The following is an 18,785-nucleotide window of genomic DNA, read 5'->3' as shown; positions in this document are numbered from 1 at the left end:
GGTGGGTCATGATGTGGAAGAAGGTGGGTCATGATTTCTGAAGGTGGAAGAAGGTGGGTCATGATGTGGAAGAAGGTGAATGAAGGTGTGTCATGATGTAGGAAGGTGGAATAAGATGGGTCATGATGTAGGAAGGTGGAAGAAGGTGTATCATGATGTAGGAAGGTGGAAGAAGATGAAGAAGGTGGGTCATGATCTAGGAAGGTGAAGAAGGTGGGTCATGATGTGGAAGAAGGTGGGTCATGATCTAGGAAGGTGGAAGAAGGTGAATAAGGTGTGTCATGATGTAGGAAGGTTGAAGAAGGTGGGTCATGATGTAGGAAGGTGGACGAAGGTGGAAGAAGGTGGGTCATGATGTGGAAGAAGGTGGGTCATGATGTGGAAGAAGGTGGAAGAAGGTAGGTCATGATGTAGGAAGGTGGACGAAGGTGAAGGTGGGTCATGATCTAGGAAGGTGGAAGAAGGTGGAAGAAGGTGTGTCATGATGTGGAAGAAAGTGGAAGAAGGTGGGTCATGATGTGGAAGAAGGTAGGTCATTATGTAGGAAGGTGGAAGAAGGTGTGTCATGATGTGGAAGAAGATGGGTCATGATGTAGGAAGATGGAAGAAGGTGTGTCATGATGTGGAAGAAGGTGGGTCATGATGTAGGAAGGTGGAAGAAGGTGGGTCATGATGTGGAAGAAGGTGGAAGAAGGTGTGTCATGCTGTAGGAAGGTTGAAGAAGGCGGGTCATGATGTAGGAAGGTGGAAGAAGGTGTGTCATGATGTAGGAAGGTGGAAGAAGGTGAAATAAGGTGGTTCATGATCTAGGAAGGTGGAAGAAGGCGGGTCATGATGTAGGAAGGTGGAAGAAGGTGAAATAAGGTGTGTCATTATGTAGGAAGGTGAAAGAAGGAGATCTAGGAAATGTAGTTGTGTGTCTGTTTTATGATTATTTGTTTATTTGCAGAATTATTTCCCCCCCTTTCTTCTCCCCAATTTTGTTGTATCCAGTTGCTAGTTACAGTCTTGCCGTACGGACTCAGGAGAGGCGACGGTGGAGAGCCGTGCATCCCCTGAAACACAACCCAGTCGAGCCGTACTGCTTCTTGACACAAGAAGCCAGCCGCACCAATGTGTCGGAGGAAACACCATCCAACTGTGTCAGCGTGCATTGCGCCCGGCCTGCCACAAGGAGTCGCTAGAGCGCGATGGGAGCGCGAAGGGGTACTGTATTGCACTGAGCCACTCGGGGAGAAAAGACAGCTGCAGAATGGATACTATCACCATGGTGTTTTTGTGTGTGTCTACACGTGCATGTGAGACCCATAGTGCTAATTTTCAGATTTTTTAATGAGCAGAGCTGTCTATAAGGAGTCTCACACTCTTTCTTTCCTTATCTTTTCTCGCCCCTCTTTTTCTCACTCTCATTCCCACAGCCCTGTACATCACATCCCTGGACAGGAGGTTAGTCTGATCACACGCACATGTCTCTGTTTGTCTGTTTGTCTGTTTGTCTGTCTGTTTGTCTGTTTGTCTGTCTGTTTGTCTGTCTGTCTGTCTGTCTGTCTGTCTGTCTGTCTGTCTGTCTGTCTGTCTGTCTGTCTGTCTGTCTGTCTGTCTGTCTGTCTGTCTGTCTGTCTGTCTGTCTGTCTGTCTGTCTGTCTGTCTGTCTTGCTCTCTCACCTCTTCACTACCTCCTTCACTCCTTCTCTACCTCCTTCACTACCTCTCTCCCTCCTTCTCTCCTTCTCTACCTCCTTCTCTCCCTCCTTCTCTCCTTCCTTCCCTCCCTTTCTCCCTCCTTCTCTCCTTCCTTATTCTCAGACAAACAGCAATGGGTATGCACACAGGCACACTGGGCCAGGGAACCATTCTGAGAGAGACAAAACGTGTTCTATTGGCACATTTGTGTTGGGTTTCCAACTGCTAGATGTATTTCTCAACTTCTGTCTTACAATTTAGACAACCGGTATGTAAATCAACATAAATTACTCTGTCCAAAACGGTTCCATGAAATGAAATATGTGTGTGTCTTAGTGTGTGTCTTAGTGTGTGTCTTAGTGTGTGTCTTAGTGTGTGTTTGTGTGTGTCTTAGTATGTGCCCTCCCAGGCCCACCCACGGCTGTGCCCCTGCCCAGTCATGTGCCCTCCCAGGCCCACCCACGGCTGTGCCCCTGCCCAGTCATGTGCCCTCCCAGGCCCACCCACGGCTGTGCCCCTGCCCAGTCATGTGCCCTCCCAGGCCCACCCACGGCTGTGCCCCTGCCCAGTCATGTGCCCTCCCAGGCCCACCCACGGCTGTGCCCCTGCCCAGTCATGTGAAATCCATAGATTAATTAATTAATTTATATGAACTATATCTCAGAAAATCCGTTGAAATTGTTGTGCTGTAAGTTGCGTTTATATTATTATTAAGTTTAAAATCAACAGTTTTTTAAATTTATTTTTTATCCGGGGTTATTCAGCAATATGGATAACTGTAATCCATTCCTTCAGTTCGGTCTCTAATTAGGTCCTCTATGATGTGGTTTCATTCAGGCTTTAATCTTAATCAACTAGCCACAACGGAGAGGCCTCACTCTGGGGACTACTTCTACGTTCACCATGTCCATATTGTAAGATCTCTGTCTGACCAAGAGGAACGATCCTGGAAAATTTCCAACTCCACATGTGCAGCCGTACAAGCTACTGTAGATACCAGCTTTTCGGGTTTGACCTCACAGTCAACTTATTTTAAACGCCATCTCAAAAAAAATCTTCTCTGGCCCTTCTCCTTTCTCTCTCAGCTACATATTCTGACTCAGTTTGCCTCTGGAAGGTCAACGATGGAGAATGGATGCTCCTCATGGAAGGGATGTGTCTGTTAACATTGCCAGTCGTAGACATTTCTCTCTTAGACATGTGATGATGATGTGTTGGCTGTCTGAGTGTCATGTGATCTGTTTAGAACAGTTGCACATCTCTCCATGACCCTGGTCCCATCTCTCCATGACTCTGGTCCTATCTCTCCATGACCCTGGTCCCATCTCTCCATGACCCTGGTCCCATCTCTCACATGACCCTGGTCCCATCTCTCCATGACCCTGGTCCCATCTCTCCATGACTCTGGTCCTATCTCTCCATGACCCTGGTCCCATCTCTCCATGACTCTGGTCCCATCTCTCCATGACTCTGGTCCTATCTCTCCATGACCCTGGTCCCATCTCTCAATGACTCTGGTCCCATCTCTCAATGACCCTGGTCCCATCTCTCCATGACTCTGGTCCTATCTCTCCATGACCCTGGTCCCATCTCTCCATGACCCTGGTCCCATCTCTCCATGACTCTGGTCCTATCTCTCCATGACCCTGGTCCCATCTCTCCATGACTCTGGTCCTATCTCTCAATGACTCTGGTCCTATCTCTCAATGACCCTGGTCCCATCTCTCCATGACTCTGGCCCCATCTCTCAATGACTCTGGTCCTATCTCTCCATGACTCTGGTCCCATCTCTCAACTCTGACTCTGGTCCTATCTCTCCATGACCCTGGTCCCATCTCTCCATGACCTGGTCCTGACTCTGGTCCCATCTCTCAATGACTCTGACTCTGGTCCTCTCTCCATGACCCTGGTCCCATCTCATGACTCTGGTCCCATCTCTCCATGACCTGGTCCCATCTCTCCATGACTCTGGTCCTATCTCTCCATGACCCTGGTCCCATCTCTCCATGACTCTGGTCCCATCTCTCCATCTGGTCCTATCCATGACTCTGGTCCCATCTCTCCACTCTGGTCCCATCTCTCCATGACCCTGGTCCCATCTCTCCATGATCTCTCCATGACTCTGGTCCCATCTCTCCATGACCCTGGTCCCACTCTCCCATGACCCTGGTCCCATCTCTCCATGACTCTGGTCCTATCTCTCCATGACCCTGGTCCCATCTCTCCATGACTCTGGTCCTGGTCCCATCTCTCCATGACTCTGGTCCTGACCCTGTCCCATCTCTCCATGACCCTCTCTCAATGACTCTGGTCCTATCTCTCCATGACTCTGGTCCCATCTCTCCATGACCCTCTATCTCTCCATGACCCTGGTCCCATCTCTCCATGACCCTGGTCCTCTCCATGACTCTGGTCCCATCTCTCAATGACTCTCAATGGTCCCATCTCTCCATGACTCTCCATGACCCTGTCCCATCTCTCCATGACTCTGGTCCTCCATGACTCTGGTCCTATGATCTCTGGGTCCCATCTCTCTCCATGACCCTCCTATCTCTCACTCTGGTCCCATCTCTCCATGGTCCCATCTCTCCATGACTCTGGTACTATCTCTCCATGACCCTGGTCCCATCTCTCCATGACCCTGGTCTTATCTCTCCATGACCCTGGTCCCATCTCTCCATGACTCTGGTCCCATCTCTCCATGACTTTGGACTCTGGTCCTATCTCTCAATGACTCTGGTCCCATATCTCCATGACCCTGGTTCCATCTCTCCATGACTCTGATCCTATCTCTCCATGTCTCAGGTCATTTAGGGTTTTATCGTGTAGGGCTGGACTGGATCGTGTTGGACTGGACTGGATAGTGTTGGACTGGACTGGATCGTGTTGGACTGGACTGGATCGTGTTGGACTGGCAGCATTGGGTCATAGAAAATCAAGTCTTGTTCTCTGAAGATCAACCAGCGACATACACAACTCTCTGGACGGAAAGTGAAAACAGTAAATTGTTTCACTGCCAGAAAACGTCAATTCTCCAGCATGACGACTGACTAAAAATACCCCAAAGTAAATAGAACGACAGAGGGGGGGCGGGAGAGAAGAGAGATTTGGAGAAAAAAAAGATTTAAGAGGGATTAAGGAGATTGGAAAATTGTTTCCATGTTCTTATATTAACCCTTCTGTCTCTGTGTGTTTAAATCACGGGAGGGAGGGTGGGAGGAAGGGAGGGTGGGAGGAAGGGAGGGTGGGAGGAAGGAAGGGAGGGAGGGTGGGAGGAAGGGAGGGTGGGAGGAAGGAAGGGAGGGAGGGTGGGAGGAAGGGAGGGTGGGAGGAAGGAAGGGTGGGAGGAAGGGAGGGTGGGAGGAAGGGAGGGTGGGAGGAAGGGAGGGTGGGAGGAAGGGAGGGTGGGAGGAAGGGAGGAAGGGAGGGAGGGAGGGAGGAAGGGAGGTAGGGAGGGGGGAAGGAAGGGAGGGAGGGTGGGAGGAAAGGAGGGAGAGAGAGAGAGAGAGAGAGAGAGAGAGAGAGAGAGAGAGAGAGAGTGTGTTGTCTAAACTAGAACCATGGGGTTTCTAACCAGGGGAATGTTTTAAATAGGAGAAAAATGCCCTGGTATCAGAATGTGTTGTTGTGGTATGGACCATAACATACAGTAATTTACTGTAATGTACTCTCTTAACCCAGATATCTCCAGTATGGACCATAACATACAGTAATGTACTCTCTTAACCCAGATATCTCCAGTATGGACCATAACATACAGTAATTTTCAGTAATGTACTCTCTTAACCCAGATATCTCCAGTATGGACCATAACATACAGTAATTTACAGTAATGTACTCTCTTAACCCAGATATCTCCAGTATGGACCATAACATACAGTAATTTACAGTAATGTACTCTCTTAACCCAGATATCACCAGTATGGACCATAACATACAGTAATTTACAGTAATGTACTCTCTTAACCCAGAAATCTCCAGTATGGACCATAACATACAGTAATTTACTGTAATGTACTCTCTTAACCCAGATATCTCCAGTATGGACCATAAAATACAGTAATTTACAGTAATGTACTCTCTTAACCCAGAAATCTCCAGTATGGACCATAACATACAGTAATTTACTGTAATGTACTCTCTTAACCCAGATATCTCCAGTATGGACCATAACATACAGTAATTTACTGTAATGTACTCTCTTAACCCAGATATCTCCAGTATGGACCATAACATACAGTAATGTACTGTAATGTACTCTCTTAACCCAGATATCTCCAGTATGGACCATAACATACAGTAATTTACTGTAATGGATCCAGTTGTAACAGATTATAACACGGGAGAGAGAGAGGGAGAGAGAGGGAGAGAGAGGGAGAGATGTGATGCGCTGTAATGGAACCTGTTGTTACGGATCCTGTTGTAATGGATTAGAACACGACAAACAGACAGAGACAGACATAGAGGGACAGAGAGATGGAGACATATAGAGAGACCGATAGAGGGACAGAGACAGACATAGAGGGACAGAGAGATGGAGACATATAGAGAGACCGAAACATATAGAGAGAAACCCAGAGAGAGACCGAGAGAGAGATAGAGACAGCGCGACAGAGACCGAGACAGACAGACCGAGACCGACAGACAGAGACTGACAGACAGAGACCGAGACCGACAGACAGACAGAGACCGAGACCGACAGACAGACAGAGACCGAGACCGACAGACAGAGACCGAGACCGACAGACCGAGACAGACAGACAGAGACCGAGACCGACAGAGAGACAAACCGACAGAGACCAAGACCGACAGAGAGAGAGAGAGACCGACAGAGAGAGAGACAGACAGACAGACAGACAGACAGACAGAGACCGAGGCACAGATAGACACAGAGATACAGAGACAGACAGACGGACGGACGGACGGAGAGAGATGACCGACAGACGGACGGAGAGACAGACAGACAGACAGACAGACAGACAGACAGACAGAGAGACTGACCGACAGACAGAGAGAGAGACTGACCAACAGACAGACAGACAGAGAGACAGACAGACAGACAGAGACACAGACAGACAGACAGAGACACAGACAGACAGACAGACAGACAGACAGAGACCGAGACACGGACAGAGGCACAGAGACCGACGGACAGACAGACAGACAGACAGAGAGAGACTGGCCGCCCAGACAGAGAGAGACCGAAACCAAGACCGCGAGACAGACAGACGGAGAGAGATGACCGACAGACAGAGACCGAGACACAGACAGACAGACAGACAGATGGAGATGTTTGTCTGTCTCTGTCTGTCTGTCTGTCTGTCTGTATTTGATCCACTGACAAAGAAATGATCAGTGAGAGACAGAATAACAACAAACAAATGTGAAGTTTGCTGATGAACATCTGAATGATTCAGAGGACAACTGGGTGAAAGTGTTGTGGTCAGATGAGACCAATATGGAGCTCTTTGGCATCAACTCAACTCGCTGTGTTTGGAGGAGGAGGAATGCTGCCTATGACCCCAAGAACACAGCCAGGGCATTCCAGCATGACAATGACCCAAAACACACGGCCAAGACAACAAAGGAGTGGCTCAAGAAGAAGCACATTAAGGTCCTGGAGTGGCCTAGCCAGTTTCCAGACCTTATCCCATAGGAAATCTGTGGAGGGAGCTGAAGGTTTGAGTTGCCAAACGTCAGCCTCGAAACCTTAATGACTTGGAGAAGATCTGCAAAAAAGGAGAGGTACAAAATCCCTCCTGAGATGCGTGCAAACCTGTTGGCCAACTACAAGAAACGCCTGAACTCTGATTACCAACAAGGGTTTTGCCACCAAGTACTAAGTCATGTTTTGCAGAGGGGTCAAATACTTATTTCCCTCATTAAAATGCAAATCAATTTATAACATTTTGACATGCGTTTTTCTGGAGTTTCAAATAATCCAGAAATAATAAAGCTACCGTTAAAATTATAGACTGATCATTTCTTTGTCAGCAGGCAAATGTACAAAATCAGCAGGGGATCAAATACTGTTTTCCCTCACTGTCTCTCTCTCTCTCTCTCTCTGTCTCTCTCTCTCTCTCTCTGTCTCTCTCTCTGTCTCTCTGTCTCTCTCTCTGTCTCTCTCTCTGTCTCTCTGTCTCTCTCTCTCTCTCTCTCTCTGTCTCTCTGTCTCTCTCTCTCTCTCTCTCTCTCTCTGTCTCTCTCTCTCTCTCTCTCTGTCTCTCTCTCTCTCTCTCTCTGTCTCTCTGTCTGTCTGTCTGTCTGTCTGTCTCTCTCTCTGTCTCCCTCTCTGTCTGTCTCCCTCTCTGTCTCCTCTCTCTCTCTCTGTCTCTCTCTCTCTCTCTCTCTCTCTCTCTCTCTCTGTCTCCCTGTCTCTCTCTCTCTGTCTCTCTCTCTCTCTCTGTCTCTCTCTCTCTCTCTCTGTCTCTCTCTCTCCCTGTCTCTCTCTCTCTCTGTCTCCTCTCTGTCTCTCTGTCTCTCTCTCTCTCTCTCTCTCTCTCTCTGTCTCCCTCTCTGTCTGTCTCTCTCTCTCTCTGTCTCCCTCTCTGTCTGTCTCTCTCTCTGTCTGTCTCTCTCTCTCTCTCTCTCTCTGTCTCCCTCTCTGTATGTCTCTCTCTCTTTCTCTCTCTCTGTCTCTCTCTCTCTCTCTCTCTCTCTCTCTCTGTCTCCCTCTCTGTCTGTCTCTCTCTCTCACTGTCTCTCTCTCTCTCTGTCTCTCTCTCTCACTGTCTCTCTCTCTCTCTGTCTCTCTCTCTCTCTGTCTCTCTGTCTCTCTCTGTCTCTCTCCCTCTATGTCTGTCTCCCTCTCTCTCTCTCTCTTGCTCTCTCTCTCTGATGTGGTGGATCTTGGAAAGGCCCACTCCTCCTCACCCCCCTCTCGACCACAGGCGCCACGAGTGGTTCTCCCATACACTCCCCCTCACCCTCCCAATGCCCTCTCCAACTCCCTTGTTATTCTCTAACCCCGCTAAACACACCCACACATCTTTCCCCCATTTAAAGCATCAATCTGAAAAATAGTCAGAAAGGGTGATATCACTGTCTGTCGTACCCACTCATATGCACCCCCTGGGGGTACGGAGAGGATTCCATTTTGTCGTTGTATTGTTTGCGACTGACAGTGTTGGCGTTAGATAGTGGGCGGCAGGGGCGTGTCACAATGGTGTCATGATTCTGTTGTTCTGGCCGATTGTGTGTTTTGTTTTAGAAACGAGCCAATGGGGTCACAGCAAGGGGGTGGAGACAGAATGCACTGGGCAACGTTTCTGCTGTAATTCCCAGCGTGCACCTCTTCACAACAGCATCGTGTAAACACAAAAAACAACATTCTGATACTCTACAATTTCTGTCAGTCATTGTAGTGTTTCTATGTCTGTTGTTGTCGTAATGTTTCAGAGAGAGAGAGAGATCTCGATGATTAAACATCCTTGCACGATAAATTCATCCTGTCACATCACAGTTCTTTGGGAGGCTGACTGTTCATTTTTTTTTTAAATGTTTTATTTATTTAACCTTCATTTAAGCCAGTTAAGAACAAAATTCTTATTTACAATGAGAGCCTATCCCCGGCCAGGGCGACGCTGGGCCAATTGTGCGCCGCCCAATGGGACACCCAATCACGGCCGGTTGTGATACAGCCTGGAATCGAACCACGGTCAGATCTTAGCTTATCTTAGATCTTATCTTAGCAGTAGGGCTGGGTGACATGGCCTAAAACAAATATTCAAACTAATGGCCGATTTTACATTTGTACAAATGTTCTTTGGTGTAATAATACCTTATATAGTTTTATTCTTATTGCACATTTATAAAACTAGACAGCTTGTTTAACAGTCTAAATGCTGCGAGTGGTCAGTGGTGTAAAGTACTTAAGTAAAATAAGTCGTTTTTTGGGGTATCTGTACTCTACTTCACTATTTATACATATTTTTTGACAACTTTAACTTTTTCTTCACTACATTCCAAAAGAAAATAATGGAATTTTTACTCACCTAAAAGTACTGTACTGGTTACATTTTTAGCAGGAGAGGAAAATGGTCCAATTCACTCACTGCCTCTGATCTGGAGGACTCACTAAACAGAGAACATGCCTGGTCATCCCTACTGCCTCTGATCTGGAGGACTCACTAAACAGGGAACATCCCTGGTCATCCCTACTGCCTCTGATCTGGAGGACTCACTAAACAGAGAACATCCCTGGTCGTCTCTACTGCCTCTGATCTGGAGGACTCACTAAACAGAGAACATCCCTGGTCATCCCTACTGCCTCTGATCTGGAGGACTCACTAAACAGAGAGCATCCCTGGTCATCCCTACTGATCTGGAGGACTCACTAAACAGAGAACATCCCTGGTCATCCCTACTGCTCTCGAGGACTCACTAAACAGAGAACATCCCTGGTCATCTACTGCCTCTGATCTGGAGGACTCACTAAACAGAGAACATCCCTGGTCATCCCTGCTGCCTCTGATCTGGAGGACTCACGAAACTGAGAACATCCCCGGTCATCCCTACTGCCTCTGATCTGGTGGACTCACTAAACAGAGAACATCCCTGGTCATCCCTACTGCCTCTGATCTGGAGGACTCACTAAACAGAGAACATCCCTGGTCATCCCTACTGATCGCGAGGACTCACTAAACAGAGAACATCCCTGGTCATCTACTGCCACCTGATCTGGAGGACTCACTAAACAGAGAACATCCCTGGTCATCCCTACTGGCTCTGATCTGGAGGACTCACTAAACAGAGAACATCCCTGGTCATCCCTACTGCCTCTGATCTGGAGGACTCACTAAACAGAGAGCATCCCTGGTCATCCCTACTGATCTGGAGGACTCACTAAACAGAGAACATCCCTACTACCTCTGATCTGGAGGACTCACTAAACAGAGAACATCCCTACCACCTCTGATCTGGAGGACTCACGAAACTGAGAACATCCCCGGTCATCTCTACTACTGATCTGGAGCACTCACTAAACAGAGAACATCCCTGGTCATCTACTGCCTCTGATCTCGAGGACTCACTAAACAGAGAACATCCCTGGTCATCCCTACTGCCTCTGATCTCGAGGACTCACTAAACAGAGAACATCCCTGGTCATCCCTGCTGCCTCTGATCTGGAGGACTCACTAAACAGAGAACATCCCTGGTCATCCCTACTGATCTCGAGGACTCACTAAACAGAGAACATCCCTGGTCATCTACTGCCTCTGATCTGGAGGACTCACGAAACTGAGAACATCCCCGGTCATCCCTACTGATCTGGAGGACTCACTAAACAGAGAACATCCCTGGTCATCCCTACTGCCTCTGATCTGGAGGACTCACGAAACTGAGAACATCCCCGGTCATCCCTACTGATCTGGAGGACTCACTAAACAGAGAACATCCCTGGTCATCCCTACTGATCTGGAGCACTCACTAAACAGAGAACATCCCTGGTCATCCCTACTGATCTGGAGCACTCACTAAACAGAGAACATCCCTGGTCATCCCTACTGATCTGGAGGACTCACTAAACAGAGAACATCCCTGGTCATCCCTACTGATCTGGAGGACTCACTAAACAGAGAACATCCCTGGTCATCCCTGCTGCCTCTGATCTGGAGGACTCACAAAACTGAGAACATTCCCGGTCATCCCTACTGATCTGGAGCACTCACTAAACAGAGAACATCCCTGGTCATCCCTACTGCCTCTGATCTGGAGGACTCACTAAACAGAGAACATCCCTGGTCATCCCTACTGCCTCTGATCTGACAGACTCACTAAACAGAGAACATCCCTGGTCATCTCTACTGCCTCTGATCTGGAGGACTCACTAAACAGAGAGCATCCCTGGTCATCCCTACTGATCTGGAGGACTCACTAAACAGAGAAAATCCCTACTACCTCTGATCTGGTGGACTCACTAAACAGAGAACATCGCTGGTCATCCCTGCTGCCTCTGATCTGGAGGACTCACGAAACTGAGAACATCCCCGGTCATCCCTACTGCCTCTGATCTGGTGGACTCACTAAACAGATAACATCCCCGGTCATCCCTGCTGCCTCTGATCTGGAGGACTCACTAAACAGAGAACATCCCTGGTCATCCCTACTGATCTCGAGGACTCACTAAACAGAGAACATCCCTACTACCTCTGATCTGGAGGACTCACTAAACAGAGAACATCCCTACCACCTCTGATCTGGAGGACTCACGAAACAGAGAACATCCTTGGTCATCCCTGCTGCCTCTGATCTGGAGGACTCACGAAACTGAGAACATCCCTGGTCATCTCTACTACTGATCTGGAGGACTCACTAAACAGAGAACATCCCTGGTCATCCCTACTGATCTCGAGGACTCACTAAACAGAGAACATCCCTGGTCATCCCTACTGTCATCTGGAGGACTCACGAAACTAGAACATCCCCAGTCATCCCTACTGATCTGGAGGACTCACTAAACAGAGAACATCCCTGGTCATCCCTACTGCCTGGAGGACTCTGATCTGGAGGACTCACGAAACTGAGAACATCCCCGGTCATCTCTACTACTGATCTGGAGCACTCACTAAACAGAGAACATCCCTGGTCATCCCTACTGATCTCGAGGACTCACTAAACAGAGAACATCCCTGGTCATCTACTGCCTCTGATCTCGAGGACTCACTAAACAGAAAACATCCCTGGTCATCCCTGCTGCCTCTGATCTGGAGGACTCACGAAACTGAACATTTCCCGGTCATCCCTACTGATCTGGAGGACTCACTAAACAGAGAACATCCCTGGTCATCCCTACTGATCTCGAGGACTCACTAAACAGAGAACATCCCTGGTCATCTACTCCTCTGATCTGGAGGACTCACGAAACTGAGAACATCCCCGGTCATCCCTACTGATCTGGAGGACTCACTAAACAGAGAACATCCCTGGTCATCCCTACTGCCTCTGATCTGGAGGACTCACGAAACTGAGAACATCCCGGTCATCCCTACTGATCTGGAGGACTCACTAAACAGAGAACATCCCTGGTCATCCCTACTGATCTGGAGGACTCACTAAACAGAGAACATCCCTGGTCATCTACTGCCTCTGATCTGGAGGACTCACTAAACAGAGAACATCCCTGGTCATCCCTACTGCCTCTGATCTGGAGGACTCACTAAACAGAGAACATCCCAGGTCATCCCTACTGATCTGGAGGACTCACTAAACAGAGAACATCCCTGGTCATCCCTCACCTCTGATCTGGAGGACTCACTAAACAGAGAACATCCCTGGTCATCCCTGCTGCCTACTGATCTGGAGGACTCACTAAACAGAGAACATCCCTGGTCATCCCTCTACTACTGATCTGGAGGACTCACTAAACAGAGAACATCCCTGGTCATCCCTACTGATCTGGAGGACTCACTAAACAGAGAACATCCCTGGTCATCCCTACTGCCTCTGATCTGGAGGACTCACTAAACAGAGAACATCCCTGGTCATCCCTGCTGCCTCTGATCTGGAGGACTCACTAAACAGAGAACATCCCTGGTCATCCCTACTGATCTGGAGGACTCACTAAACAGAGAACATCCCTGGTCATCCCTACTGATCTGGAGGACTCACTAAACAGAGAACATCCCTGGTCATCCCTACTGCTGGAGGACTCTGATCTGGAGGACTCACTAAACAGAGAACATCCCTGGTCATCCCTACTGATCTGGAGCACTCACTAAACAGAGAACATCCCTGGTCATCCCTACTGATCTGGAGGACTCACTAAACAGAGAACATCCCTGGTCATCCCTACTGCCTCTGATCTGGAGGACTCACTAAACAGAGAACATCCCTGGTCATCCCTACTGCCTCTGTTCTGACAGACTCACTAAACAGAGAACATCCCTGGTCATCTCTACTGCCTCTGATCTGGAGGACTCACTAAACAGAGAACATCCCTGGTCATCCCTACTGCCTCTGATCTGGAGGACTCACTAAACAGAGAACATCCCTGGTCATCCCTACTGCCTCTGATCTGGTGGACTCACTAAACAGAGAACATCTCTGGTCATCCCTACTGATCTGGAGGACTCACTAAACAGAGAACATCCCTGGTCATCCCTACTGATCTGGAGGACTCATTAAACAGAGAACATCCCTGGTCATCTCTACTGCCTCTGATCTGGAGGACTCACTAAACAGAGAACATCCCTGGTCATCCCTACTGCCTCTGATCTGGAGGACTCACTAAACAGAGAACATCCCTGGTCATCCCTACTGCCTCTGATCTGGAGGACTCACTAAACAGAGAACATCCCTGGTCATCTCTACTGATCTGGAGGACTCACTAAACAGAGAACATCCCTGCTCATCCCTACTGATCTGGAGCACTCACTAAACAGAGAACATCCCTGGTCATCCCTACTGATCTGGAGGACTCATTAACAGAGAACATCCCTGGTCATCCCTAAGCCCCAGATTATCCGTAAATAAAAATAAATTACAACATTGTGCCATCTGGTTTGCTTAATATAAGGATTTATTTTTACATTTTTTTTATACTTTTACTTTTGATACTTATGTAAATTTAAAACCAAATACTTTTAGACTTTTACTCAAGTAGAATTTCACTTTTACGTGAGTAATTTTCTCTTTAGGTATCTTTACTTTTACTCAAGTATGACAATTGAGTACTTTTTCCACCACTGCTAGCGGTACATGGTATTGCTATACTGCACATGGCAACCTGAGCATTCATTTTTCCAGAATCAATGTTCATTGATACTGTGGTTTTAGTAGTGTTTGCTCTAGATTACAGGGTCCCCTAGGAAACACTGAACATCACTTTGGTTCCTACCCTGTCACAAAAACTCGTCCGTCTGCTCCGAGTACAATTTGAGAAGTTGAGACCTAAGAAGGCTAGAAAGGTTAACGTGTCTTCTAGTAAGGTAAGATAATGTCTACTACAGTAAGATAATGTCGACTACAGTAAGATATTGTCTAGTACAGTAAGATCATGTCTAGTACAGTAAGATCATGTCTAGTACAGTAACATATTGTGTCCATATCACTGATTATGTTGGACAAAACCTCAATGCAAAGAGCGAGTTGAAACCTCTTGTCAGAGAAGAAGTGGTCCCTCTCCTTTGTTGGTTTGAGTGAAGTGGGGAGGGGCTTGGTGTGAGGGGAGTGGGGAGGGGCTTGGTGTGAGTGGAGTGGGGAGGGGCTTGGTGGGAGTGGGGAGGGGCTTGGTGGGAGTAGAGTGGGGAGGGGCTTGGTGTGAGTGGAGTGGGGAGGGGCTTGGTGTGAGTGAAGTGGGGAGGGGCTTGGTGTGAGTGGGTGGGGAGGGGCTTGGTGTGAGTGGAGTGGGGAGGGGCTTGGTGTGAGGGGAGTGGGGAGGGGCTTGGTGGGAGGGGTGGGGAGGGGCTTGGTGGGAGTGGAGTGGGGAGGGGCTTGGTGGGAGTGGGTGGGGAGGGGCTTGGTGGGAGTGGGTGGGGAGGGGCTTGGTGGGGAGTGGAGTGGGAGGGGCTTGGTGGGAGTGGAGTGGGGAGGGGCTTGGTGGGAGTGGAGTGGGGAGGGGCTTGGTGGGAGGGGTGGGGAGGGGCTTGGTGGGAGTGGAGTGGGGAGGGGCTTGGTGGGAGTGGGTGGGGAGGGGCTTGGTGGGAGTGGAGTGGGGAGGGGCTTGGTGGGAGTGGGTGGGGAGGGGCTTGGTGGGGTGGAGTGGGGAGGGGCTTGGTGGGAGTGGAGTGGGGAGGGGCTTGGTGGGAGTGGGTGGGGAGGGGCTTGGTGTGTGGGGAGGGGCTTGGTGTGAGTGGAGTGGGAGGGGCTTGGTGTGAGGGGAGTGGGGAGGGGCTTGGTGTGAGGGGAGTGGGGAGGGGCTTGGTGTGAGGGGAGGGGCTTGGTGTGAGGGGAGTGGGGAGGGGCTTGGTGTGGGGGAGGGGCTTGGTGTGGGGGAGGGGAGGGGCTTGGTGGGAGGGGAGGGGCTTGGTGTGAGGGGAGTGGGGAGGCTTGGTGCGGGGGGAGGGGCTTGGTGTGGGGGGGAGGGGCTTGGTGTGGGGGGAGGGGCTTGGTGTGGGGGAGGGGCTTGGTGTGGGGGAGGGGCTTGGTGTGGGGGAGGGGCTTGGTGTGGGGGGGAGGGGCTTGGTGTGGGGGGGGGGGAGGGGAGTGGGGAGGGGCTTGGTGTGAGGGACAGGGGGAGGGGCTTGGTGTGAGGGGAGTGGGGAGGGGCTTGCTGTGAGGGGAGTGGGGAGGGGCTTGGAGTGAGGGGAGTGGGGAGGGGCTTGTTGTGAGGGGAGTGAAGAGGGGCTTGGTGTGAGGGGAGTGGGGAGGGACAGGGGGAGGGGGGCTTGGTGTGAGGGACAGGGGGAGGGGCTTGGTGTGAGGGGAGTGGGGAGGGGCTTGCTGTGAGGGGAGTGGGGAGGGGCTTGGAGTGAGGGGAGTGGGGAGGGGCTTGTTGTGAGGGGAGTGAAGAGGGGCTTGGTGTGAGGGGAGTGGGGAGGGACAGGGGGAGGGGCTTGGTGTGAGGGACAGGGGGAGGGGCTTGGTGTGAGGGGAGTGGGAGGGGCTTGGTGTGAGGGGCTTGGTGTGAGGGGAGGGGCTTGGTGTGAGGGACAGGGGGTAGGGGAGTGGGGAGGGGCTTGGTGTGAGGGACAGGGGGAGGGGCTTGGTGTGAGGGGAGTGGGGAGGGGCTTGGTGTGAGGGACAGGGGGTAGGGGCTTGGTGTGAGGGGAGTGGGGAGGGGCTTGGTGTGAGTGGAGGGGCTTGGTGTGAGGGGAGGGGCTTGGTGTGAGGGGAGGGGGAGGGGCTTGGTGTGAGTGGCAGGGGAAGGTCTTGGTGTGAGGGGAGGGGCTTGGTGTGAGTGGGAGGGGCTTGGTGTGAGGGCACAGAATGAGATGAGACCAAAAAGACAACTTGAGAACAAGAGGCCGTCATAAGAAGGAAGAAATAAAAGGTGATTCTTGCAATACGGACATTTGGAATATTACGCTAAAACATTTGAATTATTCCAATTAGTATCGCCGAGCCCTAACCAGTAGTATCGCCGAGCCCTAACCAGTAGTATCGCCGAGCCCTAACCAGTAGTATCGCCGAGCGGTTGTGTTGTGTGGTTGTGTTGTGGATGTGTTGTGGTTGTAGTTGTGTTGTGGTTGTAGTTGTGTTGTGGTTGTGGTTGTGTTGTAGTTGTGTTGTGGTTGTGGTTGTGTTGTGGTTGTAGTTGTGTTGTGGTTGTGGTTGTGTTGTGGTTGTGTTGTGGTTGTAGTTGTGTTGTGGTTGTGGTTGTGTTGTGGTTGTAGTTGTGTTGTGGTTGTAGTTGTGTTGTGGTTGTAGTTGTGTTGTTGCTGTGTGTGTGTTGTGGTTGTGTTGTGGATGTGTTGTGGTTGTAGTTGTGTTGTTGCTGTGTGTGTGTTGTGGTTGTGGTTGTAGTTGTGTTGTTGCTGTGTGTGTGTTGTGGTTGTGTTGTAGTTGTAGTTGTGTTGTTGCTGTGTGTGTGTTGTGGTTGTAGTTGTGTTGTTGCTGTGTGTGTGTTGTGGTTGTAGTTGTGTTGTGGTTGTGTTGTGGTTGTGGATGTAGTTGTGTTGTTGCTGTGTGTGTGTTGTGGTTGTAGTTGTGTTGTTGCTGTGTGTGTGTTGTGGTTGTGTTGTGGTTATGTTGTAGTTTGCAGATGGTACCAGTGCTGCAATTATTAACATCTCTCATTCCTCCAGTCAACATGTACGTATCCTCTTCCTCTCTCCATCTCTCTACTCCCTCCTCTTCTTCTCTCATCTCTCTACTCCCTCCTCCTCTTCTCTCCATCTCTCTACTCCCTCCTCTTCTCTCCATCTCTCTACTCCCTCCTCTTCTCTCCATCTCTCTACTCCCTCCTCTTCTCTCCATCTCTCTACTCCCTCCTCTTCTCTCCATCTCTCTACTCCCTCTTCTTCTTCTCTCCATCTCTCTACTCCCTCTCTTCTTCTCTCCATCTCTCTACTCCCTCCTCTTCTCTCCATCTCTCTACTCCCTCCTCTTCTTCTCTCCATCTCTCTACTCCCTCCTCTTCTTCTCTCATCTCTCTACTCCCTCCTCTTCTTCTCTCCATCTCTCTACTCCCTCCTCTTCTTCTCTCATCTCTCTACTCCCTCCTCTTCTTCTCTCATCTCTCTACTCCCTCCTCTTCTTCCTCTCTCCATCTCTCTACTCCCTCCTCTTCTTCTCTCATCTCTCTACTCCCTCCTCTTTTCTCTCCATCTCTCTACTCCCTCCTCTTCTTCTTCTTCTCTCCATCTCTTTAATGCCTCTTCTTCTTCTCTCCATCTCTCTACTCCCTCCTCTTCTTCTCTCCATCTCTTTACTCCCTCCTCTTCTTCTCTCCATCTCTCTACTCCCTCCTCTTCTTCTCTCCATCTCTCTACTCCCTCTTCTTCTTCTTCTCTCTATCTCTTTACTCCCTCTTCTTCTTCTCTCCATCTCTCTACTCCCTCCTCTTCTTCTCTCATCTCTCTACTCCCTCCTCCTCTTCTCTCCATCTCTTTACTCCCTCTTCTTCTCTCCATCTCTCTACTCCCACTTCTTCTTCTTCTCTTCATCTCTCTACTCCCTCCTCTTCTTCTCTCCATCTCTCTACTCCCTCCTCTTCTCTCCATCTCTCTACTCCCTCTTCTTCTTCTCTCCATCTCTCTACTCCCTCTTCTTCTCTCCATCTCTCTACTCCCTCCTCTTCTCTCCATCTCTCTACTCCCTCCTCTTCTTCTCTCCATCTCTCTACTCCCTCCTCTTCTTCTCTCATCTCTCTACTCCCTCCTCTTCTTCTCTCCATCTCTCTACTCCCTCCTCTTCTTCTCTCATCTCTCTACTCCCTCCTCTTCTTCTCTCATCTCTCTACTCCCTCCTCTTCTTCCTCTCTCCATCTCTCTACTCCCTCCTCTTCTTCTCTCATCTCTCTACTCCCTCCTCTTTTCTCTCCATCTCTCTACTCCTCCTCTTCTTCTTCTTCTCTCCATCTCTTTAATGCCTCTTCTTCTTCTCTCCATCTCTCTACTCCCTCCTCTTCTTCTCTCCATCTCTTTACTCCCTCCTCTTCTTCTCTCCATCTCTCTACTCCCTCCTCTTCTTCTCTCCATCTCTCTACTCCCTCTTCTTCT

Source organism: Oncorhynchus tshawytscha, linkage group LG15 (genome assembly GCF_018296145.1).
Source record: "Oncorhynchus tshawytscha isolate Ot180627B linkage group LG15, Otsh_v2.0, whole genome shotgun sequence".
NCBI lineage: Eukaryota > Metazoa > Chordata > Actinopteri > Salmoniformes > Salmonidae > Oncorhynchus > Oncorhynchus tshawytscha.
The sequence above is the reverse complement of the archived record's forward strand: the minus strand, read 5'-3'. Positions refer to the sequence as shown.